The sequence below is a fragment of the Stegodyphus dumicola genome, chromosome 3 (assembly GCF_044657685.1).
Source record: "Stegodyphus dumicola isolate Sdum_Otavi_A_Nest chromosome 3, ASM4465768v1".
Lineage (NCBI taxonomy): Eukaryota > Metazoa > Arthropoda > Arachnida > Araneae > Eresidae > Stegodyphus > Stegodyphus dumicola.
Window position 1 is genome coordinate 127,849,412 of NC_140770.1, and position 10,772 is coordinate 127,860,183.

Sequence of the window (10,772 nt, forward strand, 5' to 3'; positions counted from 1 at the left end):
ATTACGAACTAATAGATGGTCTATTATTCTATACAAAAACTACGAATTCCAACAACGAATTTCGACCTGTTATCCCAGCTAGTCTTAGATTAAATATCCTGCAGGAGCTCCATGACAGCCCTTTAGCTTCTCATGCTGGTATTCGAAAAACTATCCTGCAGGAGCTCCATGACAGCCCTTTAGCTTCTCATGCTGGTATTCGAAAAACTATCCAACGCGTACGCGAGGCAGTCTACTTTCCTGAACTGCAAAAGTTAACAAGGGCGTATGTCAAGTCCTGCCCAACATGTCAAGCAGTTAATTATATTAATTTCCGTCCGGCCGGGTTTCTAAATAGTATTAAATCCGAATTTCCAAATGAAATAATTGGCATCGATTTATTGGGCCCTTTCCCAAATAGTCAGTTAAATAAAAGTCGCTATCTCCTTGTTATGGTTGATCATTTTAGTAAATGGACCGAAATTGTTCCCTTAAAACGAGCCTCCGCGAAATTAGTTACTGATTCTATTTTAAATAAATATATTTTAAAATACGGGGCGCCCCTAAAAGTTATATCGGATAATGGTCCTCAATTTGTAAGTAATATATTTGAAAACATGTGCCAAAAACTGGGCATACGTCATTTAAAAATGGTCCCGTATCGGCCGCAATCAAATATAGCGGAACGGGTCAATAGAAATATAGTGAAAATTATCCGTAGTTATGTTAAAAATTTTCATAAAAGCTGGGATAACTATGTCAATGAATTTGCTTTCGCCCTTAGGACCGCAAAACATGATACAACGGGCAAAACTCCTGCTGAGTTATTTCTAGGCAGAAAGATTATAACACCGTTAGATAAATTATTTTATGTGCAACAAAGAGCCCCAGAATTTAAAATGGGTGATATAGAAAAACTAATAAAAGAAGCAAAAAAGAATACGGAAGTAGCACAAAGAAAACAGAAGCTATATTGTGATTTGAAACGACGGGGAGTAACTTATAAAGTAGGGGATGAAGTTTTAAAAATTAAGCATTCACTTTCTTCAGCATCAGAAGATAAAACTTCCAAATTTTTTCCACGATTTGAAGGACCATATGTTATAGAAAAAATAACTCACGCTGTTGTAGTGCTAAAAGCAAGAAATGGTGAAACCTGTTCCGCAAACATTGATCAAATCAAGCCCTACTTCGATCGTAATAAAATGCAAATCTTTTCAGATCTTTTGCAGGATCCGGCACGGCATACACCGCAGGTACAAGTTCCAGAGGTGGAAAAACGACAAGGGCAAGCCAATGAGAGACAGAAGCAAGTGAAAAGAAAATTGCCCCGCGGAAAAATTGAAGGTAACAAGAAAAAGAAGCCGTTCCACCGTCCAGAAAACAGAGTTCACGAACACCCCCAGAATGAAGAAGGGAGAAGGACGACGTATGTGAAGAGGACCAGGAGAAATGACGGCAACTATAACCCGGCTTTAAAACGGAAGATCTACTCATCCGACAGAACTCTCCGCAGCAAAAGTCGCCGAACTGCGGAAGGGCCATCAGCGGCGGAGGAAAAAGTACAAGGAAAATTTGAACGGCCAACAACGAGGTCCAAGCAGGATCACGACAGAAGTTTCCCGGTTCCGCCAAGACCAGCTGCCTTCAAACGGCCAAGACCACAAGCAGAGGAGAAAAGGAAGGTGTTCAAGGGTGGCCGAACTGGTGAAAAACGGAAGCTTCCAGAGGAAAGCACTGAAGGGCGAGCCCGTACAAGAAGGAGGATAAATCAAGCTACTATCTGCAGTACCTTTAAAGACTGGGCCCAGAAAAGGATGTCTGAATATTACAAAGATAAGTAAAATTTTATGTTACTTTGCAAACTTAAGTTAATCTTTCATTCTTACTGCAAGTGGCAGATTTCAAGAAGTTTTACCTCATGCGAGGTCTACCTTTATCGCCAAAAGGGCGAGAAATGAGTTGTGACCGATTTTCTTATTATGTTTTTCAATTACTCGCGCGTAAAACTAAAGTTGATGTATAATAGCGTTGTGTAAAGACTTAAATATTGTAAAAAGTTATTGTATAAATTTTATTTAAAACATTCTAGCAAGAGAGAACTTTTAGTCTGAAAGACTTTTTGAAATGTATTATTTCAATGTAGAAAGAATTGGCACTTGCTTTGAAAAGAATAGAAGTTAACAATGTACTACTAATGTATGTTTTCAAATCTGTAAATTTAACGGCATGTTGATATGTTCTGTTATTTTAAATGTTAAGAAATACCGTGATATGGTAAAGGTGAAAGTAATGTTAAAAATTTGTTATTCGTGTGACTGTAAAGACTAAATCATGGCGAATATGTGTTAAAGGTTGAATGATGTAGTTAGGCTCTCTGACGCTACACTTTAGAGTTAGCCAGTTTTAGAATAGTACCTCAGGGTTTAGAGTTGAAATTAGGGTGTGTTAAGAGGTCTCATTATGTTGAATTTTAACACGTTAGTGTTTGGATTGTAGGAGGAAGTGTGGCACACGTAGACAGAAACACATTCGTGTTTGGTGTTCTTTTACAACACATGTCAGAGAGCACGGGGAGAGATAATTAAAATAGTCATGAATGAAATAAGAATGTTAAGAGAAGTATATTCTATATGTTATTTGCAATGTCATTGTGTTACATTTCATTAAACTAGTTTTCCTTCCAGATCTCTGGAAGAACCAGAATTGAATAAAGCTCCTGTTTAGATGCAGTACAGATGAAAAAAAGATTGTTGTATATCCTGGGAGCTGCTATTGTAACAAATTTCTTTCTTTTAAATTTCTAGTTTCTAGCGAAGTTAGGTTTGTAAGAGATTGGCCTCGCGTTAGATTCTAGAGCTAAAAGTTTTCAACAAGGTCGTTTTAGACCTCAGTTTCAAACTAATTAACTCTGGCGGGAAGTATGTAAGGATCTTAAGTTTTACTAACCTTTATTTTATTTTAAATCTTTACTATCACTTCTTATTTTCTACTTCCGGCCAGAATTATAAGCGTTAAGGATTTTATGCAAAGTTTGTCTGGCGAACGCCAAGTATTTAAGTGTGGCCTTTTTGCCAAGCGAAGGAGAGGAAGCAGTGAGTCAACGCAAGCCGCTTACCTTAGAAGTTACGCAGTTGCTGTTTGCCTTCCAGGCCAGAGGTTTTAATCCTCTTGATAAATTAAAACGTATTGTAGTGTTCACAGTCTCTGTGCTACATACGCTTCCTGTTATTATAAGGCCAATCTTCCACGTGTATTATTCTAAAGTTAAATTAGAGTTTAGTTTTATTTTTATACTTTTACGTTAGACCCCGAGTGGCGGGTCATTGTATTCCGAAGTACGGAAGTTATTGTATATAGAGAAAAATAAAGGGTTTTGTATACCCTTCGTCTGTATCCTGTCTACTTACCACAATTAGTGAACATAGCTTTAGTAAGCTCTCTGTTCCGAGTCAGGTCCTTGTATGTTCCCGAAGAAGGTTAGAAGGAACATTGAACCTGATAAGGTTATTGAAAACGAAAACATTTCGATTGACAAATTAGTCCTCGACACAGCAATTATAGGACTTGAACAGCGGAACTTTGTAACTAAACAAGAAATTATGTCTGTTTAATAGAATTAAAGAGAAAGTATTATCACATGAAACGAAGCAACTTACATTGAAGGAAATGTTTAATAAAGTAAACAAATAAATATTAAGCTTTTTCTTTTTGTAAATTTTGATACCCTTTAGATCATAATTGTTCTTTATTTCATAAATTAAGGTTTCATATTTTTAATTTTGTAATTTTTGCATGCCATCTTACCAGATTTAAACTGATGATCTATAATCCGGAAAAATCGATAATCCGGAATCGCCGAAGTCCCGACGAGTCCGGATTAACGACTTTTGACTGTATTATGTTATTTTTTAATTAATTCTTTTTTTCAGGTTTTATGTAAAGTTTATGAATTAAGTAATAAATTATATTTACTTCTGTATTTTAATTAGCATATTATTTGCTTCATAGTGTTTCACAATAAAATTATAAATTCAATAATCTTCTTAATTAACATGCTGTAATATAGAGAGAGCATAAAGTTTGTTTTCTGTTGTCACATGTTTATTTCACAATTTTGTATGCGAATCTCGAAATTTATAATAAGTAGGAATACTTTTTTAGTATCACTTTCGAAATGGTAAATATTAAGCTTAGATTTATTACATATTATGTTTGTAAAAAATTATAGGTAAAATTAAAATGCATTAAATTTTAAGCTAAACTGAAGTATTAATTTTAGAAATAAATTTCTTAAAGGCATAATTGTATTAAGAATTTTAAGGGAAACAAGGCTTTAAAAATTAAGGTCAGTTGGCAAAGTTTTATGCTTATTCAAAAAGCATGACATTAGATTTTTAATGAAAGACTTCTATCTGTTAATTCAAAGGAAATTATTTGAAGGTAAGTAAAAAAGTTATGCATTATTTCAAACAATAGCAGGCTGTTGACAAACACTGAGTGCAGATAAGAATAAAAAGATTAGTTAGACGTTGTAATTCAAGCGTATGAACAAAATTTGAATTCCTTGTAGTAACAAAATGAAGTTCATTGCTATGTTGAATTCTTTAATTTACTGAAAATGTCATTTTTTAGAAAGAGAGAATATATTTTTGAAATATGAATAACAGCTGTTCTGAGTTCTTCATAGAAATATTTCACAAAATGTCTTTTACTGTAATAATACGATCATATCAACATGCAACACGTTTACTCATATAAGTCAAATCTAAAGCAACATGTGTCTATTTTAGCTAAAATTACTAAAAAGAAAGTTCTAGAACATATCTTATTAACTGACACTAAAACATGCAAATAAAACATACTATTTTTTTCAGCTATTTTACAAGGCAAATATAAGGAGAAGCATATCAATTTGAACTTTTAAATTAATCAAAATGATAATATGAAAGGTCTTTCAATAATATCAGACATAAGTTTCTCTTCATAAAACAAAAATACTCTGCAACAGACTAATGTTACTTTTGAAAAAAAAGAACATTGCTGTTGAAAGCACATCTTTTAAATTAATGCTATTCTGAGGTCAAATTGACTAATTTAAAAAGCCAAACTATTATGCTTCACTTGCATATATCTGTATAATGATATACACATACAGATATTGTTTTACTCAAAACATCTTAATTTCAATATATTTTATTATAATAAGCATCATTTTAGACAAAAAAATCTATTACTTTTATAGACATATCCTTTAGTATTATCTATGAAAAATATATTCTACACACATAATTACTTAATGGGATATTAGAAGGAAATAATCTGAAACCTTTACAGATACAACCATTGGAATTTTACGTAAGAAAAGTATCTTCTACTCACATAATAACTTGCTATAATAATACAAGCAAATAACCTCTAACGGTTACAGATATATCTGTTGAGATTTTACATGAGAAAAACATGTTCTTTTAAAATAATTATTTGCTGTAATATTACACGCAAATAATCTGTAACCATTACAGATATATCGTTTGAGAATTTACATGAGAAAAATATGTTCTACTTACATAACTATATGCTGTGATATTACAAGAAAAAGATCTGTAACCATTACAGGCAAAATTCTTGTAATGTTACAAAGAAAACACCTGTTTCTGTTACTCAAATAACCCATGGCATCTCAGTTTCCATGAGTTTTCTTAGTAAACTTACAGATTTTTTTTTTACAGTGCAACACTTTTGTATCGTTTTATCTTCGGATAAAATCTGTTAATATTTAGAAGCTGTTATATTAAGACAGGTTCGTGAACCCAAGTTCTCTGGCACTATCTCTGAATGGGATTCACGAGGCATCAGCTAATAGGATTATGTATTATTAGATACCTGAGTTGGCTAAGCAGCTACGAAGTTACGTCGACATCTAGCCTACAGCGCGATAATTTATGTAAATTTATTATTTGCAGTAGCAAGTTTTAGGCCACAGTTTTAATCAGGACTCAAACCCACTGAAGTTAACGTTTTTGTTGAAACTAAAATTTGAGTAGTCCTTGTAGCAAAGCTGTTGACGAAGAAAGCTCCAGTTAATAACTCGTTCAGAATTATAAATATTTAAATAAGAAAATATTGTTAACAGCAAATTTTAAAAAAAGTGAAAGATGCTTAAATGATAAGAAAATTTATGGCATTGAATATTAGAATATTAAACCTTACACTGTCAAGTTTAGCTTCCAATTAAATACAAAATTAGTAATTAAAATACTTAATAGACTGAACAAAATTGTGAAATTATATAACTTACATCCACGGAGAGGGAAGAAAGAGGATTTCCAGGATTTCGACAGAAAAAAAAACTTTCAGATTTAATGTTTTTGCATATAGAAATTTAAATCGCGTCATGTTTTCTATTATTATTTTCTAAAATTTGAAAGGTTTACAGTCTATAAAACAAAAGCATGTAAAAAGAGTAATACAAAGCTTATAAACTTAGTGTTTTAACTGAAATTATTGCAGATATTTGTATTAAAAAAATTAACACGCCTATCACTGAAAGTTTATAGCAGTGTATATGATTCCCAAAATTTTGAATTTATGATATCTCTCGTACATGCAATTTTTTTTTACTTTAATGTTAATTCAATTTTTTTCATTTTCTGTTTATTATGATTGTGACTTTGATGTGAAAAATATATCTCTCACTGAAATGTTTTTACGTATCTGGTACAAAATTTTTAATTTATGTATTTTTACTAAAAGAATCAAAATTGGAAACGTACGCTATCTAATGCAATTTTTATACTTGTACCATGGGCCTGTAGAGAATCTTTCAGAGGTATTTATTCGTACAATCTTTCTCAAACATTTTCTATAGCAATTCTTATACATTGCTGAAAACTTTGCAATAAATAAGTTCTTAACATTTTCCCATTTCTGTAAGTATGTAAGCAGCTAATTTTGAATGAGAGAGGTAAACAAAAGAAAAGAAGTTTCAAAATTCAAAAAAACAGTCCTAATAGGAAAACAATAAAAAAAGCATATCCGTCGAGCCGGATTCGAACCAGCGACCTATAGATTTCAGCCTCCACATCTACAGTCCACCGCTCTACCAACTGAGCTATCGACGGACATCAACAAGGCCCATTTCATGTTACTTTAAAGAACTTAACTATTTAAATTTCTTTTGGTTTCCATTATACGTTAAAAAATTTACTACAGTTTTTATTACACAAAAAATCATCTCAACATTAAGTAACGCGATAACGTTTAAAATCCTAGTTAATGTATTAGCGTAGAAAGTGAATAAAAAAAGAATTTTTTACATGACTCTCCTTTCCAGTTATAAAATTTATTTACTTGCTGGAAATTCGGAGAAATAAGCAATATGTATTTTCTATTTTTACCCTTTTTTTATAACTAGCAGTTTCATAAAATTGTTTTACGAAATAATTATATTACATTTTTGCGCTTAATTAAATGCAATTGTTTTACATTTTCTTTTGTCTGTATAACAATTTGTCTGTAGTACAATGCTTGTGTGAGCTTTCTGTCATTTAGTATCGCCAATTGCAACAATACATGTGTATAATGCAATAAAATAATTTAATATTTGTGTTTCATTTAGTTATCATAGTTAAAACTAGCCAATTAATTCTTTACCCGTTTTTACCAATAAAGACAACCGTAGGATCGAATCTCTAAACTTTAAATTAGGCAGGAGGAAGAAGTTCGACATGCAATTTTGGGCTCCATTTTAGAGGAATTATTCTATACTTTGCTGGCCTAAGATACAAATGAAACTCAGTCAGCAAAGCATGCAATTAAAACTCTTGAATTCTTGAGGTTCATTTTCACAACCTAATTTTGATTCTCCATTAAACTTTTACACAAAAATTATTTGAACGAAGCCTTTAACATCCCAAAAAAATATTTCTGTTGTAGTTAATGACCCTAATTGCAATCAATCTTTAAAGATTTAAAGATATTTTGTTTTAGTTTTTCTTGTTTCATCAATAGATGGCGGCAGTAGCTTAACCTTCTGTCCAACTTTTCTTATCTTATCTCTATCCTTATCTTTCAACATCCTTTATTTGGTTCATTTTCACTTAAACAACTGAGGAAGCTAGTTAAAAAAATTATCGAAACTAGTACTGTAAAAAATTTTTAACAATTTACGCTGTTTTTGATTCTTAATACTGGTTTTATGAAAGATCACACTCTGCATTATATTGTTAAAAGATTTTACTTAAAAATTACCTAAATAAAACGCTACTGCTGGCAAAATACTCGCTTAATTTTAGAATTTTACGTGTGAGGAAGTTTCACTTTTCTCGCTACATTGATTTGTGGTGTAAATGGTAGCAAATCCGGGTAGTTGTCGAAGGATCCGGAGTTCAAATAGCTGACTTCTCCCATTTCTTGCTCAAAATAAATAAGAAATTGCTCTAATGGTACCAAGATAAAATGTAGTGGACGATAATTCCTCACTATCTGAATTTTGACAACTGGATCTCATTCCCGTCTCCCCATTCGCCCTTTGAGTCTGAGAAAATATAAGGAATTTTATATTTCTTCCCTGTATGTTTTCATGATGTAACTAACAGCTTACAGTCTGGTAAGAGAAAAGTCTGGAGTCCTTCATATGAAAATAATATAAAAGTTTCAGCCAGAATATTGCTAATTTTTCACGCTTCCTGCTTCAAAAAAACCTAATGACTCTACATGTTTATGGCCTAATGCAGGAATATTAACTGGCAAAGTTTGACGATAGTAAATTTGCAAGCGTCGCTGTCAAATGCTCTATATCTAAAACATTTAAAACCACTATTTTAAATTCTCTTTAACTCATTTTCGTCCTGGTAAGGGCTAACTCAACTGAAAAGTTGTAAAAAAGATCCAAATCATAAAAATTATTTTTATACGTTTCAAAATACAGTCATTGAAATAATTTTAGAGCCATTTGATCGTTTCATATTTTGTTTCGCATTTGCATGCTGCACTTTAGCTAACCTGTCCTGTAACTGAATCACTAAGTATGCTAATCTGCTTAAATACACTGCATTTAAACTGTTTTATAGAACCATTTCAGTCACGACTGAATCTCTGAAACAGGAGTGTAGAGACCAAGTGCCGCAGAAATTATGCTAATATCAGTGCCGTCTTGGCAAGCATTATGCAGACTTTAAAAATGGGTAATAATTTTATTGCTTGTATGCGTATGCTTCTGTTGAGGAACTTCCAATGATCCCCAAGTAACTTGTATTTCATCCTGTTGCCTTTATTTCCATCGCCAAGTGCACGATGCTTCTTTAAAAGGAGAGCTACTCATCCTAAATAAAAGAATTTAATTGCTAATCCAAGTGTCGGTATTTGGAGTCGGATCAACATGGAATTATCGCTACAACGGATAACAAATCAACGTTCTCACTATCACATATTTGCTGATAAACTATAAATGCACTTTTGGCCATCACATAAATCAGATTCAGCTCCAACATCATTTAAGCAACAGCAAATTCATGGATGCAGCAGAGGCAAAATTACCATTTTCCCTACGATATGTTTATGCTCATGTTATTATTATTGGTAACATTTCATTCTTAACTTTATTATGCATTTTGTGCAACCCAGAAGTATATTTTGAATTGAATTGTGAATTTATATTACATTTATCTGTACATTAAAATAGCTAACTCTTGCATTACACATGATAGCTCTTTATCCTTTTTGCAGCCCAACATTTTTTGTATATTTAGTATACGTAGTACTACGAGTATTATACCCATTCTGTATAGTAATTTTGATATATACTTGTAGTTGAAGTGAAATGTAGGCTCTAAATGATTTAAGCATATACTTTATAAATGAGTTTTAACATTATTATATCTACATACAACTGCATTTTTATGTAGATGCATATCATTGTCTACAGTAGTGTGTCTTCCTCTTATGTAATACAGTACTCTGACTATTTGTAAAACAATACTGCAATGATGTTTTCTGCATCAAAAAATGTACTCTCTTTAAGAGCCTTGTATGCTCATGTTATTTCACTTCTGGTATTTCCGGAATTATTCTGTTTATTAGTAGAGCAACTCCGTAAATGTCTCTTCACTGAAAGCTGTACTTTCTTCAAGAGCCTTGTTTGCCTACGTTATTATCATTTTTTTTCCGTTTAAAAGCACAATAATGCTGTCTGTACTCTCATCCTAGCCCTTAACTGGGGTTCGTCTGGAAGTAGTTCAACTCCGATGAAATAGGTGAAAATCCCGTGTATTCTCCACACTCATATCCTGGGTGTGAAGAATACCGTGGTCGGGAGCCTGCTCAGCGGTGAGTAATAGTAGTAGTGAGCACAACAGTATCGATACAGAGCCATCGATAAGTATAAGACAGTTGCCTGGTGGGATGAATCACGATTTCTCATTCATCACGTCGATGGTTGTGCCAGGATACGCCGTCTTCCAAGCGAACAGTTGCTGCCCTCCCTGTACGGCAGGTCATATACAGCTAGTGGTGACGATATTATGCTCTGCGGAACGTTCTCATGGGCAGCTCTGGAAGTCTTAATTGTTGCGGAACAGACTATGAAGCAGACTGAACCGTTAATAATATATTAATTATTATTCTATTGTATTAAATTCGTTCAAGAAATGTGGCAACTTTTTCTTGTAGCTTATCATTGACAGTTATAAATCAATCAACGGGCAGCATGAAAGAGATACTATTTACATAATGAAATTTATGTAGTGAACTTTCACAGTTGCTATTGCTTATTATTACGAACTATTTACAGT

At 32.7% G+C, this 10,772-nt stretch overlaps 1 non-coding gene across 1 annotated transcript; it reads right to left on the reverse strand.

Moving 5' to 3' along the window:
* Nucleotides 1–7,016: 7,016 nt before the first annotated feature.
* Nucleotides 7,017–7,103, reverse strand: TRNAY-GUA (transfer RNA tyrosine (anticodon GUA)). Its single transcript is given in 2 exon segments — nt 7,017–7,052; nt 7,067–7,103. It is a non-coding gene; the product is annotated as a tRNA-Tyr (tRNA).
* Between the last annotated feature and the right edge of the window lie 3,669 nt (nt 7,104–10,772).